This window comes from Wasmannia auropunctata, unplaced genomic scaffold (genome assembly GCF_000956235.1).
Source record: "Wasmannia auropunctata unplaced genomic scaffold, wasmannia.A_1.0 LD334721.1, whole genome shotgun sequence".
Taxonomy (NCBI): Eukaryota; Metazoa; Arthropoda; class Insecta; order Hymenoptera; family Formicidae; genus Wasmannia; species Wasmannia auropunctata.
In genome coordinates this window covers 201937-221814 of record NW_012028169.1, presented here as the reverse complement: position 1 = coordinate 221814, position 19878 = coordinate 201937, and the positions used below count along the sequence as shown (strand labels likewise).

At 38.0% G+C, this 19878-nt stretch overlaps 1 protein-coding gene across 2 annotated transcripts in view; it reads right to left on the bottom strand.

The window, feature by feature from the left end:
- Positions 1-19878, bottom strand: part of LOC105458068 (neurotrimin) — a 165515-nt gene that overhangs the window by 71865 nt on the left and 73772 nt on the right. The gene's annotated exons all lie outside the window — the stretch shown is intronic.

The window sequence follows — 19878 nt, the reverse complement described above, 5'->3', positions numbered from 1 at the left end:
AAAAGCTTCAAAATTTCATATTTAAATTTTAAAAGAGTTTCAATCTCTTCAAATCCCCGAGCTTGGGACAAACGAAAAGTCTTTGTTACGTTGTGAGAGATGAAAGAATAAAAATTTTCAGAACACGTATACACACCAAGCGCTGTTGTCTGCGCCCTTAAGAGCGAGTCCGGACGAATGCGTGCGTTCGTTTATTCACCTATCTCGTAGTTGTTACCGCGCGTACTCGTCTACATTCTTGCGAGAAAGTGTGAAAGAACTTGTCCTAGCGCAAGGTAAACGCGAAAAGTGGAAAATTGCAAGCTTCAAAGAACGAGAAAAAGAGAGAGAGAGAGAGAGAGAGAGAGAGAGAATGAGACGAGAGGGAGAGCGTGATCCTTTCTGGTCTGCCGTGAGCTTTAGGGTTGGTGGTTCGCATGCGCCCGTCGGGGTTCACGTGCCCTCCGCCATCACAAACCGTAAGACCCGCCTTCCTCGTACTGGAGACACGTTCTTAGGATAGCGAGAAACACACGTAGACACCAACGTCAGTTGCATGGTATCCGACCACCGGAGACCCCTTAGGATAGATAAATGATCGAACGTTCCGCGTTAAACAAGTAGACGCTGGATTATGTTTCTGTTTATACAATCTGCGCTGCATCCTCAGAATGCCAAAATTTATTACAACGTATAAAGCGGCTGCACTCCCGACTTCTCATCGATCCGATGTAGGGCTTAATTAGTATGTACAGATATTATCATGTTAACACGTTATCGCGCCGAAGTTATTTTAGCAAGAAGTTGTCTTGCATTTAAACATCACAATGTCGTCGATTATACATTATCAAGCTCTCATTTTCGAAATAATTTTATTTTTGAGTTTATATTTATGTTTAAGACTTACAATTAGAAGTGATATACATTTTACAATTTTTTTGGTACCATAACATACATATATTATACATTATATAATTATAAATTGTATTTCACATTTTTTAATTTTATCTAAAATTTTTATTTAAATAATTTAATTCTAATTACGTAATTATTACATGTACAAATATGCATATGTATATATTTATGCGACTAGAATTTAATTGTTTAAATATATAAATAGATCTTAAACAAAATCTTCAATAATATGAAACATAATTTACATTAAATATCTAATTTATATTACACGGTATCCAAAAATTGTAAATGCATCTGATACAAAATCATAATTATGCTTTCGTTGTAGTAAGTAACGAAACCTGTCATATGGTCAGCCATGAATGTCACGCCCACGAGACAAAAAGCCAAGTTTTTCTTCCCCGAACTTGTACAGATTGAAATTACGTGTTCAATCGAAACGTTGCTTTTCAATCTGTGGCGAGTGAAAATAGCTTGAAATCGATCGTCGGTACGACGGTGAAAAAGATTATCCACTTTTCCGTGTCAGATGATAAGATTTCGTGACCTGTGATTCACCGCATCGGGGCAACCTACACGTGCTGGGACTACTTTAACAGACTGTCGATCAATCAGTAGATATCCTCGTTTATCAACTCCTTTAGACGAAGACTAGACCCCTAACTAGTGGTCAAATGTTCCACGTAAAGTTCTCTTTTTTTCTTGACTGCATATACTGTTTCGAGCTTAACGAAGTTGGACGCATCGTTGCCCGTTTCTTCGAACGAATAGTATCGGTTTAACGTCTTTCAACGCCGTGGTCACGAGAACTGTCAAATCAGAAATTACGAAACAACGATGAGCGATATGCGCAAACGCTGGAAATTGGTTCCACGTCACGAGCCCGGGAAATCGTTAGCGTATAGTATACTAGGATGGAAGTCGCCATCAAAAAGGTTGCAAGAGGAGTTTAAGCGTTTCACGTCTTTCGGTGGCATGCGAACGAGTAGTGCAAGTCATAAACCCAACCCACGGCTCTCGGGCCGGTATTCGTAACAGGCATTACACTACCTATATCGCACTATCCCCCAAGGATGACTCTAAGTGCAAGTGTACCGAAACTTTCGTGGGTGCCCTCGTAAACCGGTAAGAGATGGCTTCAAGGTGACGGCAGGAAGCGAAACGTGTTTCTAACTCCCCACCACTCTCCCCCGCCTCTTTTCGTCGCACTTCCCTTTCCGCTTCTCTGTCTCCCTTTCTTCTTTCTGCAACATTCCCTTCCTTTCACTCGCGGGTAAGGTAAAGCCGACAACATTTCTACTACACTTGCCTCGTTGCACATATTCCGGCACCGTTGTCGGTGCTTCTGTAGGTCTTTCAAGCGAAGTTTCACAATGGAGGCGCGAGTCCACAAGGACGAAACTATAGGTATTGTCCGAATTATATATTTTTAATTAAATCTCTTCATGGTATAAAAATTTTGTCTGGTTATTTCGTTAAAGCGTCAGATAATGCGACAAATGAGCTCAACGTCAAGCATCCGTATATGTCATACTGCACCATTTTCAGTTAATCAAAAATATTTGTATTTACAATCGCGCCTCTATCACATATATTATTAATATGGAAATACATATATGGACTAATAGATTGACAATATGTGGTTTAAATTAGTGCAAACAGAATACAATATATGTTTAATTATTTAAATAAGTAAATATTGAAAACGGGAATATATGCGAAAACGTAATGCATACAACTGATTACGATCTGGTCTTGTTGAGTTTAGATCATTATACGTTGCTAAGCATTTGCAATATTTAGTATCGTCGAATAATGTCAATGTAATAATACAAATAACGTAATCTAAATAATATAATATAATAGAGAAATAAAAGGAATTTGATTTTATAAGCGGTTGATTGAAACAGTACGTTGTCTGGATGTTAAAAATATTGCTTCTTAACGTAATAAGTCCAAAATTAACTTATTACTGTTACATCGATTGTTTAATATTTAGGAATTGTTTGTCTAAAAGACTGATACTAAAACACGAAAGTAATCGTAAAAGTATTAATGTCAAAAAAAGTATTATATCCTTTATTTATATCAATAATTATCTTTCATCCAATTACTAAGAAGCGTTAGAGAGACATGAGAAATAAAATAATAATACTAATGCATAGATTAAACATTATTATGTTTAATAATAATGTGTTGAATGTACTATTATATAATACTAATGCATATATTAAACATTATTAAATAATGTGTTGAATGTACTATTAATTATTATTTTTCATATACCTACATTGAAATTAAGTGAATAAATACTTTTTATTATATTTTTAATTGCATGTAATTTCATGAATCAAATATCTTTTCTAACGATACGAAAGATAACAGGAAAAAATTATGTAAATGTAAATGAATGATATAAACAAATGGATATAACACGAGAGAGATTTCTCTATTAAACTCACAATCAGTACACATCTATAAACGTCAATGTGATATACTGAAACATACTCAGACTATTTATTACTCGCAATTAAGATACGCAAATCGTTTTTGAATAATGTTTGCCCCGACAGTTTGTTTATAGAATCGCGCCCACAGTTTTAAAGCCGCGGAAGCTGCTATCTATGGCGTATAACTTCCAGCCTGCGGGCTGTCCAACGGAAAAGAAAAACGCCACGATCGTTTGTTTTTAGATTCGCATCCGTGATAAAATCAAATTGCACGGGAGATCGGGCGGGACGTCGCGGAGGTCGTCCTGGACGTCGAAGCGGCTCCGGAAAATGCCCATTCCCAGTGAAGGACTGGATGCTCATTTCCTGCCGTCGGCGGGCCCGCAAACGCGAAACGAGTAATTCGATTTTCTGCGAAAGCGCTAAGAGGCGTCCAAAAGCTTCGACCGCGCTCACGGTTGCCGAGTCGAGAAAAGAATCGCGCTGCCTCTTTATTTTTTCGTCTTGCTCTAAAAGTACCGAGCTTTTATGCGCTCTAACGCGAGCGTGCGAATCGCAGCGCGAGGAAACACACGGAGAGCAAACGAACGAACTTGAGAAGTCTCTTTAACAATGAACTCGTTCTTTAATCTCGTATATACTACGAATGGGAATTCGCGAGCTTTACTTTCTTTATCGTTGCGTCGATATCATACTTATTTAATTATTAGATATTAACCGGATATATGTATTTGACGCACAATCACAAATAGATCCTTTCATCATTTTATACACGCTGCTCAAATTATTTTGCGCCATGTCCCCTCTATATAGATTTCACTTTTTTAAATGCTTTATTTTGTTTTATTCGCTCTCAATCAATCATTTTACGGTATTTAATCGTTAAATGTCAAACTGTCAAACCAACAGAATCAACCCAAATTTACTCGGCCGAATCATATGATTGGCAACCAATTAGAACGGCGGATAAATAAACAACAATACTTGCGTGATATCTAACTTCCATGTTTCACTTCTTTTTGCACGCGCAGATTTAGCCTGCGCATATCTTAAAAAATGATTTAATTTATTATTATTTGAAAATGTAATGTATTATACAAAAAAGCGTACAAGATTTGTTTGTATAAACCTAAAGAGTTCTATTATTTATGAATAATGTCGCTTGAATGAAAACTGAATGGTTGCTAAATAATATATATTATAATGAAATTATAGCTAATTTTTATGGCATTTCGGCTCTGTATTACCATTGTACCATTAATTAATGCCTAGAATTGTAAATGACGTGCTTTTAAGTAAGAATTTACATACATAAAAGCATATAGAGCTTTCCTCAGCGTTTCCATCTGGTTTAAATCATATGTTCTACTCCCTAATCTTTTTCCACTTGCATATGTGCAGTCTGCAAATTCAGGAAAATTTTCCCCGTCTACATTTTCTCTACGTCTACGTCGGGCGTGGTACGACGTTCGCGAAAGAACACCGCGGCGCTCGACAATCATGTATCGCGTTTTGCGATCCGACGTGTAAGGGCGCAATGCGAAGAAGCAGACGGACATAAACGAGAAAACTTAGGAACTTCGTTAATAACCAGATGGTTATTTAGCCCTTCACACGCATCCTTGCCCAACGGCGAGCCGCAGGCACATCCCCCTCCCCCTTCCATCCCCCGATCCCAGACACCGGGCGATCTTACTAGACCTTAACGGCCGTCACGGGCGCGTTACAACAGAGCGATAATATTATGCCGGTAATATAATGCACACCATGGGGAACCTCTGTTATATTCTGACAATATCGAACGCGCGGCGCGTTCTATTGCAGGTGGCGCAATAGTTCCCAGTGCATCGTAAAATCTGCCTCGTAAGAAGATATCGATTCTAAATCGTAAAGACGACGGCGAAAAGATTCTTCGGTAAAATGACGAAATCGAGGGCGATATAAGAGATAGACGATTTGTGCAGCTGCGCGTGTGTCAGTATGCATGTATCTTACTCATGAGAGAAACATGGAGAACCGCGCGTCCAATTTGCGTGCGGTTACCGCAATATGTATCCGCTGTCATTGTGATATGAAAAACGGAGTCATTTTCGCAAGATTTTTCTTTCTGCGTCCTAAAAAATAGCAAATATACATTTTAAAGCTCAAATAATTAATCAAATAACAATTTCAAATGAAAATAATCGCCTAAAAGGTAATCAAGAATAATTGCATTTCTATAATCATTAATATTTACGCGAAAAATGTTATTTTTTAACCGACAGATTATTAATATTATACAATTGCATGGAACATTCCCAAAATGATTAATGTTATTAATCACTTTACGTTACCAACGCAAGTTTACGAATGCGTAATATTTGTTGTACCAATATTCCAATGAGTTAATTATCTAGTTAATATGTAAATTAGTAAATTGTTTACGTTCCTCGTATAAATAATTATTTATATAAATAATAAACAGAAATAAATATAAAATATGATTGCACGACTGTGATAATATTTATACTGACACGAGAGAAAGTGACACCATTACATTTGTATATCGAAAAATAAACTTTTTTACTTTCCAAATTGGATATTAAGTAGCTTATACTATTTCATTCAAATTATTAATGCAATTGACATAATTAACAGATAATTTAATATAGACTCGAAAGAACATTGTATAACATCGATTAAATCTGTTTTAACTATGTAACAATGTTCTGGGAAAGTGGATCACATTAAAGCATTATATTTGTCAAACTCATGCAAAGTCAATTTGCATGTACGAATAAAATCGATTACGCGTATACGTATATTGCGGCACATCAGTTTAAATACATGGCTAAACTAATAAACATGTTTATATATACGCATTCTTTCGGTTATGGATACACGTATTGTTTAATTGGGAAAATCCGCCTCGGCGGATATTCGAATTTCAATGACACCCACTTAACCAGATTTGTATGCGGTTGCATGATAATTTATTCCCGATCAAGCGCGATACCTGCCGTATTTTATTTATACGTCCGCTGTAATATTCACATATCTAATAATCAGACTCACGACTGACTGGAAGAGCCGCGTCAATCGGACGAACGTGACAGTCCCCGCATTGAGCCCTTCAATTAATTCTCACCGAGTGGAGAAACGGCATCCGAATCCTACAACGTGTGCGTGCACCTTTGATAAACGAGTCGCATAAGGACGACTAATTAGGCAAGCACAGCGTGAGGCTGCTCGCGTGTACAGTTGGACCGTATACAGCTACGCGTGAGCGTGTGCACGTTCATAAGCGAGCGTGCCCGTGCACGACGAGACGTGTTGTACGTCGGTTTGTTTTAGGGACCGAAGGGGCTGTATGAGAGACGGAAAGCATTGGGACGTCATTGTCTAACCACAGCCCGAACCGCCGAACCATTATTCAGGCACAAGGCTTTGACGTTTGTCCGAGATAAATTGGCCCGCGCTATAAGCATCGAATAAACAGCAGCACGCAAGCGGCACCTCCCCAATAATATAGGTATTTCCGCAGTTAGAAAAGACGGAACATTCCCGATATATTTAAGGCGATATATATATTTAAGTAAAGAATATCATTTTTCTATACATCGCGGTTCTCGCGGAATTTCATCCTCGTATGTCATGTAAGTAGTTAGGCACGGCTAGATACTTTAGACACACCGACGCGCCCTATCAGTGCCTTCTGCTCGAGTTGTGCGGCTTTGCTGTGCAGCAGTTTTTATCCACGTCTCGTCGGAATTTCGCTGAATCGTTACAAATATCGATATTGATGACACCATCATTATTCTTAATGAGGTACATTTATAACACGAAACATTACGCAACTCACTAACAGTAAACGCTAAAAGCGAAATAGTTGTTCAAATAATAATAAATCTCGTCACTCTTTAATATCGTCTCTCTTTTTTTCTATCTTTTCAGCTCGAAAAATGGTAATATGTAAAAAATATTTAACTTTTCATAAAATATAATTATGTATTTAAAAAATTAAATATTTTTTAAATTGCAACATTTAAAATTAAAAATTTTAAATAAGTTAAAGAATAAGTTATTTTTGACTCGCACACTTACAGCGATTTTAAAGTACTAATTATTTTTATCAAATTCAAATTTCAGAATTTCTCAAAATGTTAACATATAAAAAATATTTAACTTGTTCACAAACTAATAAAATAATTATGTAATTTATTTAAAAAATTAAATACCTTTTTAAATTGCAACATTTAAAATTAAAAATGTTAAGACAAAGAATAAATTACACGCGATTATTTTTGAAACGCATACTCACGGCGATTTTAAAGTGCTATTTATTTTTATCAAATTCAAATTTCAGAATTTCTCAAATTCTAAGGAATTATAAAATTTCATTTATCAAAGCTCAAATTGGAATATCGACAAGCGTTTAAAAAATAAAATAATTTAACAAAGGTAATTGAATGTCAAATATTTTTCATTTGTTTTCTTTTGCGAGCGTTTTTTTATATATATACTTTATCCATAAAGCTGTCTCAACAATACGGCTGATCATAGCTATATTAACTGTACATATAATTCTTCCGTTATTTTTTAATCATAATTCGTACGTTTCCCTGAGTTAAGGATAAAAATTGCGATCTATGCAAAACGTTTCCTTCTCGCGGTCTCTCGGCGCGATATTCGCGCGAGCCGTGCAACGACTCTTTCATGCGTGTCGTTGCGGAAATGTAACACAATATATTCGGATATGTATTTCAGAAAACAGATTATTTCCCCCGCGCGTATATATCACGTGCATCAAATGCATTTTCGCTTCAACCGCAAAACGTTAGTAATTTTAATATACGTGAGTTACAAGTGTGCAACGGTACGAAGGCGAAATTGCGGGGCCGGAGAGCCCGTTGTTTTTCCTCGCGCACATCCCGTAATGCGATATGACGGAAAATTGCATACGTTTTAAAGTTCGCTCGACAAACTGCAACACCAGGCGTACTCCATGGTCGCGGCCATCACATATTCATAAACGCCCTACATAGCCGTGGCGGTATGTGCGGTCACTTGCTTGTACGCAATTGCGGCGACTTCGTCATCGCAGAGGACATATTATTATCTTTCTTGCGAATTCCTATGACCTATACCACGTTTCTTGCTATTAAGCGATGCAGTTTTGCCAGCGTATAAACATCGCTATTACAAACGTAGATTTCTACGCGGGCTAATGCAAATCACTTTCCGTGGCCAATTACGTTAAACGCGAACTATTTGCAGGGAGCCGCCGCGTTTGTACGATAAGCCCGCGAAAGTTCTTAAGGTTATTTCAACGAGGGCACGAATCCCTTCCTGAAAAAACTCGAGATTACCGTGATTTCCCGGGGCGAGGGTGAACGCCTCGGAATGTGAAGACTGACTGGGTGTGGCCAGGTTCATTTTCCTTTTATTCAGTTCACCGTCGGTGTAGCACGGGAATCTCAAACATGAAAGGGTCTCGTAGCTCCGCGTGAAATAACCCGAAACAATACTACGCTCGAAACAACGGTGCCGCTGTAACGATACCGATGTCTGCATCTCTATAGAATAATGTGCGACGACGTCTTTTTTAACACGCCACGCTCCCGCAAATAGAATCGTATTACAAATCAGGAAACACGAAATTTAATAAGAGCAAATTTTGAATTTGCAAGATTTTAGTTTATAAATATGAAACAACGCGAAAGTCATAAAAGACTACCCATAACCCATTAATTACTAAATTTTTTTAAGAAATGCATATTAATTCAGACGTAATAAACTTAATAATGTTGGTACATTACATTTTGTGATTTATTACTCACAACTCGGGTAAAGATACGGCGTTGCTTTCTTATACATGTTAATTCTCCGAAGAATTAAGAAGTTTAGAATTAAACTCATTTTAACGAAAATTCAGTTGAACGTCATCTGGTTTCATAATTTTCAGCAGTACATATTTTAGTAACCAAGTAACTATAATCGAGTTTATAAATAATAAATCACAAGGATGTAGTGAATCTGACGCTACCTAAGTTTGAATCAATGTGTTTTTTTTTTTAAAGCTTAAGTAGTTGATAAAACTGCGATTTTCTACAGCTTGTACACCGTTCCAAATTTATCAAGTCCAAGATTCTGTTAAAGGAAAGTTTATGTAGAATTAACTAAAGATTTTATAATCCACTAAAATTTTTTATAAAATAAATTCACCAAATTTTTTGTTTTTTATTGCTTTATAAAATTCTTCATTTTTCATAATTTGTATAATTCGAAAACCAGTGATGAAAATAAATGCTATTTTCTATTCCATTTTTAATCGTTACGCAAAATGAAAATAAAGTATTTTTCTTCATAAATTTTTGATTTAATACATATATGTATTTGTGTGTTCAATTCTTATCTCATGGTCAAGGCCACGTTTATTTGTGAGTCAATGCGCGTACGTCATGCTTATCTTGATTTGAACTTGGTAACGAGCAATAACCTAACCTAAGTGTGCTTCTCTCCGAGCTACTCTGAGAGTTTGCATTAGAGGCTGATTTCATGGACGATGTTGCCAAGTTAACATAACTACTCGCTCGCAGTTGACGTAATTTCAATGAGATGACAAAGGCCTCGCTCATAACATACAACGTTTCTTGGATTAAAGCTGCTTTATCCCCCTATGCCACTTTACACTTTCAAGGGGAAGATCGGTTCCATCATACCGTGACATACAAGATACTGTATTACAACAAATAAATTGTGTATCGAGGTGATTTTATGATGCGTAATATTTTAAAAATTTGCAATATCGAAATAAAATTTATATTTCATTTTGGGATCACTAAGATCTAAAGATCACAACTTGAAAAACAGAAGCGCGTTAATTGAATATCAATAATGCCGAGTGTGCAACTGAAACGCTTATACTTGGTTACGCGCATTCTTACGTTCGAAGGAATATATAAAATCCTCGTTGCGAGGGTGGCAGCTCGTCCGGACCATCGAACAGAGTTATCGAAGCGATAGGGAAGCTATCCGAGGCTCTGTCCCTCCGGTAATCCCGCCTGCTCGAGCTATTATCCCGGAAAAGCCAGTCGAACATCCGATTAGGAAAACCGAACATACGTTATTTCCTTCGCACAGGAAACGTTCGCCGGCTCGCCCGCAGCAAAATGACATTTTATCGTTATTACGTTTATGATTTGAAACCGACGCTCATCGATCCTCTTATAAGCGAATTTGTTGCCGCGGTCTTTATCAATCTCAGAATCCCATGCTATTCAATCGAGCCGAACTATAAAGAGCGATCAAATCTTCTCTCAAAACGCGGATGATAAATTATACTGTATAAAAACAAATACCTATATTCAATATAAAATATTTTCATACATATTTGTTATAATAAAAGTATATATTTATGTAAATAAATAAATTGCTACCTATGCACGAATTTATTTAAAATTTTCCGATTAAAAGACGACTTCTATATCTATCAAAAGATGTGAAAATTTATAATTTTCGCGCGCGATAATAAGCAACGGTTAAAGTTAACAAGATAACTGCATTACACAACGTCTGAAATCGCGTTAGACTTCGGAACGCGAGCATTCCTGCGCGTCCTTTGTCAGAGATTCCTGCCGCTTCTGCGCGCGAGGTAAAAGTCTCGTAAAAGCTTCGTGACGACTTAAACGCCAGCGAAATAGATGCAAGCGAGCGAAAATCCGGCATTGACAATGGAATTTTTCAACGTTTTATACTCAGCCACTTGCTGCTTGTAATTGATAAATGGCGTCTCGAAAGAAGGAGAATGAGCGCGATGGTTACAGAATATCCACGTCGCGAATGGAGAAGACAGGGATAGCGGCGAGAGGGGTTTGCAGGGCAGGCAGGAGGGGCAGGGTGGGAAGCGGATAGAAGAGAACAGAGAACTGCAGTTTCACCGCATACCGGAAGACGAAGGCACGGCCGGTCTTGAAGCGTTTCATGGCAAACCAAATATTCGCGGTATGCACCGGCGTTACACGCCGGAATTTCCAGCATGAAGTCGTTATACTGCGAGACCACTTATAATTAATTGCTCTAGTTTATAATCGCCTTGCGGCCATTGTGACGCGACCGCCCGAATAACGCGGATACCCGTATACTACATACTGCGTATCCGGACGCGCTTTTATTTTACTTCGCGAGAGATTCGCATATTTCGCGGGGATATGCGCTCACGCAGATTAATAGCACCCTCCCTCCCCTCCCCCCCCCGCACTTATCACTGCCCGACCACGACCCAAATTGCCTCTCATCGACGTGCATCTGCGGAGGACAAGCCGCTCCCGATAAATTAGATAATACGCCACGCGTGTTTCCGCTTACTTGCCGCGCCTGCAATTAATGAAGCAATAACAAGCAAATGGCGAATAGCGCGTTTATTTCGCGACAATTGACTGGCACGTGACAGAGTGCAATAATTCGCGGAGACTTCATTAATGCTTATACGCTTTGGCGAGTACATTTTGGTTTCCATGTCAATTACAACGCATAGAGCATTTGATGCTAATTTCACGCGTCTCCTCCACAGCAGATTTAATCGGAAATTTCCTATGCCGTCATGCATGCAGTAATCGAGATTTATTGGTGACAGTTTTATTTCAGTTTAAAACTATTATAAAAACTGCAACAAATACGTTTGTCACGCGACTATAGTCCACTACGCTGTAATACCAAAATTTGTAACGTGATACATTCGGTTCACGATCATTTGTTTTTTTTTTCATATATAGTCTTATCTTATTCTCGACACCGATATACAACTTGTAACTGTATTGTAGAGTATAATTTGTTCCTTGCAAACTATAAATATAATACGTGTTAATATTGAAACTGTTCTATAAATTTAAATCACAAATACAAAACATATATTATTAGCTTCCTCCTATTCATTTAAAAATAAAATAATCAGCAAAAAAAGTAATAAAAGATTAATATTCAGTTTAATTTTGAAATATTTCTTTTTAGTAATGTTGTTTATTAATATTTTTTTATTTAATTTACATTTTGTACGTTTTATTTAACTTACAGATTGTATATGCAAACAAAATATAATAAGATTATATATGTATGTATTTATTTGCGCGTAAATTTTTAAACTCATGTTTATGTGTATTTGCGACATTGGCAGGTCTTCAAAGATGAAATTTAAGCTCTCTGTGAATTTAAACGCGAACCGTGTCTCTGTATGCCTTCCGCCGATTAGACACGACCGCGGTTGTTTGAGTTTACAGATTGCGCCTGCGGTGTGTTAAAGCTACCTTAGCAAATTACTATCATACGTGTATGCGTTGCAACACGATTTGATTTGTCAATCTATAAATTTTAAAAGAGCCTATACACAGGATTTAATAATCATGGCACAATGCTCTAATAGTAAATTCTTTAGATTAGATTAAAAAGTCTTGACATGAAAATCTCGAGATTGCAGTAGCTTCTGACTATAGGCGTCAAAGTTCATTAATTAAAAATTACCGATCTATCATTTGTTATATCGACTTTTACTTCTTATTAATTCTGAGTGTAAAAAGTTATTCTATTTCATGATAAGATAATTATTAAATGTTACGTCATCTTAGTTCGTTTTAAATAATTTTTAATCAAAGGGAGATTCATATATATTTATTTAAATGTATATTTATTTAAATGTATTAAATTCTTTGGTACGTATTTTACACATCTATCTTATCATATCTATCTTATTATCAAAATCAATTTTCATACTGATCCATTATTTTAAATTAAAATAAAATGTAATGTTTATTATTCAAAGCTGCAATGCGCAGCAGCGAAACTTTACCGCAACTATGTTAATATGTAAGTTACAAATATAGCAATGCTCGAAATAATTAGTACGTATTTCGAAAAAATAGTTCTTACTTTTATAAAATAATTAATTCCGCAACGTGATAAATAAATACATAATAAATAAAACTCACAAGATTGCTCTACCGTCGCCCGACGCCTCTCCGGGCCGCGCCTCCTCTCCTCTCAATTTCTCCTTGTACTTTCGCGGCACTCACACAACACTCGCGGAAATACAGTTAATTACGATCACGTGCGCGGTAATCACACCAGAATACGGTACTTTGCGCGGCACTCCCGACGTTAATCGCATCCCGACGTGCACTTTATTACATTGTGACGAAAGAATAATGCGAAAAAACGTACCAATCCCACGAGACCTGCGACTCGCTCGATACTCGGTAATGTCTCGCAAATTAACGCAACGGGCAATCGGGATCGGCAGAAGGTTTAAATGAAATATCAAGATGTATGGCGTCGTAAACTTCACATATGCGATACGCGATATAATCAATAAGGATAATCTACGATTAATTAAAATGCGTAATAAACCAAAAATGTAGAATCAAAATTCGATGTATGTTTCGATACACACAGATCCCGTAAAAATTCAATTATAATTGATATATCAAATATTGCTTCATATTATTTTTTAAACATTTTAATAATCGTTTACACGTTGCTAATATTAACCGGGGAAAATGAGATTTTTGTGATATTTTACTTTCATAGAGCGTCATCTGAGAGGAAAGGGTTGAAGAACTAATTGCTGAAGTTTTCCCTCCAAGCAACAATTTACGGTGACTCGCGCAAGAACACGATGAAGCAATTCGTCCGAGCAAATCGAGGCAATTAATATTCAGCGGTATAGTAAATTTGTTTTTAAGCTCCTGACGTAGATTGATCGAGTGTACTTTTAATATAAATATTACGTCTCGCAAGAATTGTGTCACTGTCAAACGCGCGCCACGCGATAAGACAATTTGCTGAACGCCTCGCGTAATAATTCACGTCGGCGATACGGATGCTCGCTCGCGATATCGATTTCGCTGAAACGACCAGAGCAATGCCTCCGACTCTGCCTCCCCTTCCCCCAGAATTTCCGCTGAACTCCCAAACGAGATTCGCCAACGAAAGAATTCCGACTATCGAGCGAATTTGCGTCTGCATCTCGATCCTCGAGCTGTCGCATCAAACATTTATCTGGACCATTAAATATTTAGTGTCGTACCAGCTGCGAAAATCTCGCATCGGAATAGGATGACGTGCGTCCCATGGCGAAAAAGGATTTTAACGAGAGTAAAACGATAGAAAAAGCAGAAAAGAGGTATGTAAAAATAGAAAATCCGTTATTATGAGGATTTCGCGATACTCGAATCCGTAAGAGAGCAAATGGTTAATATGGTTATAAGCACCTAACAAGCTTGAGAACAATATCCTTCTTATATAATATCCGTCCCGTTAATATACTTCGAAAATAATTCTAAGTGATCTAGTTTCATCGTTGCTTGAGAGAAATGCATTTCTGTCGGCAGCAAAATGCTGAACGTTAGATCATTATACAGTATTATATAGTGAGACGTATTTGTCTTATTCATATACGTAATTTGCGGTCGTCGCGTTTATTTCAGTCAACGCGTCGTCGACGATTCTCGGCTTCTTACTTACGAACATGTACGGAAATATTTAATGTGCTTCAAATTTGGTCTTAGTTGTCAAATCATCTCATCTCGAATCGACTAATCTGGTACATAAGTTATAATTTGTAGGTATATTTAACAGATTACGTGTACTAAAGTTGTACTGATTAGTAGAACATTCAGTGAAATTTACTTAACCTCCGAAAGTTTGCGTCGTTATTCTATTTTTAAGAAAAGCGATAAATCAATTGATTTAATACTATCATTATTTTTGTGTAATAAATATTAATTTATCTTTATATAATGATCTGCTTGGTAAAAAAGATCACAAAATTTTGTGATTTTCTATTATTACAGTTTCCTAGAACATACACTTTTAAAGAACATAAAAAAAAATTGAAAAACTTTATGAACTTTGAGAATTTTATATTTATTATTAAAAATTAAAATTATAAAAATCAGTTGATGCGCCATATATGTTGATAATACACATCTTGTAATTAAATTAAATGACGTTAAAGATATCATATAACAAAATTTTAATTTAACATGTGTTATTTCGTTATGTTAAACTTTGTGATCTACACAACTAGTCGTTTATGATAACTCGGCTAACTAAACCAACGAGTAATAACAAGTTACAGACTTCGTCTCTGACGTCATTTTCCCTAAGCTGTACAAATTTCAAAGTGCATTTCAACACTTGTAAACATTTGTGTAAACAATACTCGACTCTACGAGAACAATTTGTAAATGTGAGGGAGGGGGAGCGCGTTTCACTTTTGTAAATGTTTGTGCAAACAACTGCATAATTGCGTGTGGATGTATCGCACATTTACGCAAACGAGAAAGAGCCGTTAGGTTGATCGCCGCGCAGGTCGGCGATACAAGTGACATTCCCCCGATTTAAGCTTCTTACCGGCATTGCAACTCGCTCGATGCTCGGCTCCGTAACTGACGGAATAATACTGACTGTCAAAAATGACAGTGTTATCGGTGATAACATGGGCTTTCCGGACGACGGATTAACGAGTCACTCAGGATTTCGCGAACAGGGCGCACGGTCGCGATAGAAAGACAGGGAATGGGACAATGATAACGGGCTGAGCCCTAATCTGGGTCCATTAGCTTGACAGATGTAACAGTAAACACGATGCCATTGTGATATCGGCTTGCAAATTACAACACTCCCACCTGGAGGACTATGATAGACAGGTCTGCGCCCGGCTGATTACGGGGATGGCGGCCAGGCAAATGGAGGTCTCGCAGAACGAAGATAATACGAGGGCAATTAGTTCTCGGAGTAATACCGCGACGTCGTCAACATCTGGCCCGCTGGCGATGCGCGTGATTTTTCCCGAGTCCCGCATCATCAACGACACAGCTATGTCCGTTCCATAGAACCATTTGCAACTGGTGCTTGGTTGGAAATTCGGCGAAATTATGCGCTATGACCACGCAATTAATGCCAACGAAAAGAGATAAACGATAGTACTAATACCTACAGGCATTTTAAATAGAATCATAGAGATGCGAGTAAACTAATTTAATGCGATACTATAATTATCACGTAAAATCTATAAATTCTATAACCTATAAATCTATCTTTTTATATTGTTTACGAATTATCGATCCAACAATAATAATAAATAAGTTAATAATACCATAAAAATATGTAATAAATTAACGGATTTTCTAACTATATAAAATAAAATATTTTATAATTCCACTTTGTGAATTTCATCTATATATTCAGTGATCATGATTTTATATTTTCTAAAGAGCACATTTAGAAGAAATTATATCACTGTATATTTTAAAAGACTACTACGTGTGCATAATTGCCCTACAAATATCACTTTTCCAATTAATTTAATATAAATTTAAATATAAAGCTTTTATAGAAACTATAATTTTATTGTTTACCGAAAGGGTTGCAAATAGCGATGAACAATTAATACCGTGTGTAAGCATCAAAGTGCAATAAAAACAATGTTTCAGTGATGCTATAAGCAAGTTGTGCGATGGTGCGCATGAATGTACTATGCATGAAAATATTAGCATTTATATGTAATACTGTACAATAAGCTTTCCATGCAATGCATTTAATAAAGAAATTTTTTTCATCCTTGTGCACGTATATACGTATTACATTCACACTTTAATGGAGTCTTTTTATATGTCAAAAACATATATTTTATTTTTTAGATTGGTTCAATGATTCTAATATTTAAAACCGAGTCTACATTAAAATAGAGCCTACATGTCTATATTCCAGATAAAAAAGCTTTTTAGGAGCATATTCATAGCCTTCTAAAAATTTCAAATTATAGCACGAACAACAGCCCAAAAGGGCTATTATATCGATGGAAAGTTTGTGGAAAAAGTTACACCTTTATGTCTTTCAGAGTTCGTTCAGTACTTTTGTATTAAAAAAAAAAATACGTAAAATTTTCTAGTTTAAGAATATAATTAAATATATCTACACACACGATACCAATTTTTAGAATATTATTATAAATTATTTCGTAATATATGTACATACATCTAGAAATACACATTCATACAGGAAACGAAAAATTTGCTACATAATTGAAATGAAATATTGTTTACATATTGAGTCTAAAATGATTTACACGTACATTTCACAGATAATTATCTAAAATCTCAAATAAATTAAAAAGTAAAACTAAAAAGGGTCTTTTTATCGTTCTCATTGTCAGTATGAGTGATCGATTTTGTGAAAGTAATGTTTCTCTGACTCATCTGGCACGATCATAAAAAGTGGAATGTGTAAAATCGCCATAAAATATAAAATCATATCTAAAGCTCTTCAATGCTTTATTACGTATCTGATCTCGTCTCCGCGCGCAGTAGTGTTTGAGGGTAGTAAGATATGCATTATTCACGAAGGCAACCGGAATATCGTCCCCTCTCTTAATACCGTCCTCATGTAATTCTGGCTCTTGTACGTGCTATGGCCTGCCAGAAATGTATGAAACTTATCCCACTTCATCCGTTTAGTGATCTGTAAACTATATAAACTACGCTTCCATTTGATAAAGGATTTTTCTCTCGGTATACCCAAACGTGAAAGCGAAAAAAAAAAATGTTACGCATTGGTCCGCAATCTACAAATTTGATTTTATCGCCTCAAGAATTAGAACTTTCATCCCATTTATGTGCACATGATAATTTCACACGAGTTTGCGGGAACGTGTTAACCAGTCTGCGATTATCCGCGAGAGTGTCGCGGACGCAAACGAAAACGGCGCACTAAAGATTAAAACGCGCGCCAGATAAGTGGGGTCGGCGGCTCTTATCGCTTCGCTACAGACGTACATACATACACGTTGCGATACCATATTGCAGTGCGGAGCTGCGTGTCTATTTTCGGCGAGCATTCTCGAATTTCGGCGAGGCCTCGAATCGCGAAGCGCCGCGATTTCATGGCCTGGCCGAATGAAACACAAGCTCGCGACTATGCGGATATAGCGCGAGAGCGAGAGCGCGAACAAAATGTAGGTATCCCCGGCACGGCCGCGAATCTCGCCGTGAAATTCCAACGCATTTCCCTCGGACGGAGGGTGCAGGGAGGGATGCACGAGGGAGGCAACGTACGCGCGCGCACGCGGGCAACCCGACTTTTTTACTGCTTGTTTAGCTCGCGCGAATGACCCTTTTGAAGTTAATGCCCCATGAGCGTCCGCGCCCATATACTAAAGCAGTATACGATTGTTGCCGGCTGAAAAATTCATCGGGCGCGTGCACACGAAAATAGGGCCCTCGCCAACGGTGAGATCTAAATTCCGCTGGTGCGTCGCTCGCGAAAATGCGCGCGCGGCAACGACCGGTCATGCGACGATTCGCTTTCGCACCCGAAGTGTTCAATTATTAGACGAACAACGGTGGCGGTCGCGCGAGGACGCGCTATCTACCAATTTCAAAACGACCGTCGCGTTATTTTATAACGCAGCGGATGGATAACTTCCTCTCCATTTTTAATTTTTCACGTACTGGATGGAATATTCATCCTGTACTTCGCCACATTCGCGTAAATGTCCGTACACACGTATCAAATGTCATTTCCAATGCTCATAAATACGTAAATATTGTATTTATATGTAATTTATCATTTTAACGAAACAGATCGCTGCAAAGCTGCACGCTAGCATAAACATTCAAAGAGGCTAATGTGGCAGTAAAAACTGATTATCGTCTCGATATTCGTTAAACCGTCAACATCGAATGCCCTACGGCAATTGGCGAAATGTAACGATCAGCGGGATAAAAACCCTCTCTCGATTGACATTGGAGCGAAGCGCGCGGCGCGCCCGCGCTGCTTGAATATCGTCGTATATACATCGCGGAACGCATCCGTTTCGATCATCGCTACAGGGGGGTGGTTCAATTATTACCTATTTCGTTGGCGCTATATTCGCTGCCGCGCCGTGACATTATACGCAAGCCGCACGACACGTTTGTGCACCGCAGTCGAGCCGAACGAACGTTAATCTTTAATCTCCGCTTCTTTCGCACCCCCCGCGGGAAAGAAAAACCGGTCGAACAGCCGCTGGTATTCCCAAGGCCGAGCCGTTCAGGAAATTGCGCGCGGTCCCGAGCCGGCTCGGATTTCCAAATTGCTTTACGACGCGATAATGGAGCCAGAACGTGTGTGTGTGTGTGTGTGTGTGTGTGTGGAGCGTGCTCGCGACGAATTGACCAGAAGAGGATTGACCGCCGGACTTTTTTTTTTATTACAGGCAAATTCCGCGTTACGCGGATTCCGGGCGAGCCCATTCGATAACTGACCGCATTAGCGGTTCCGAAACTTCGTTTCTCTACCCTTCCTCATCCTGTCCGGAAGAAGAACGGGTTAAGCGCCGCCCGTACGTTCTCATCATCCTGAAATTTACGCGACGGCACTAAAGCAAATTACCGCGCCGCGCCGGGTTCGCGGGTTGTCGGGCTCGCATAAAGAGTTCCTTCCTATGCGCCCACCCTCCTCCTCCTCCTACGGCCACCACGCCGTGGGCTACGTCGCCGGACCGTCTCTCCGACCCCCNCCC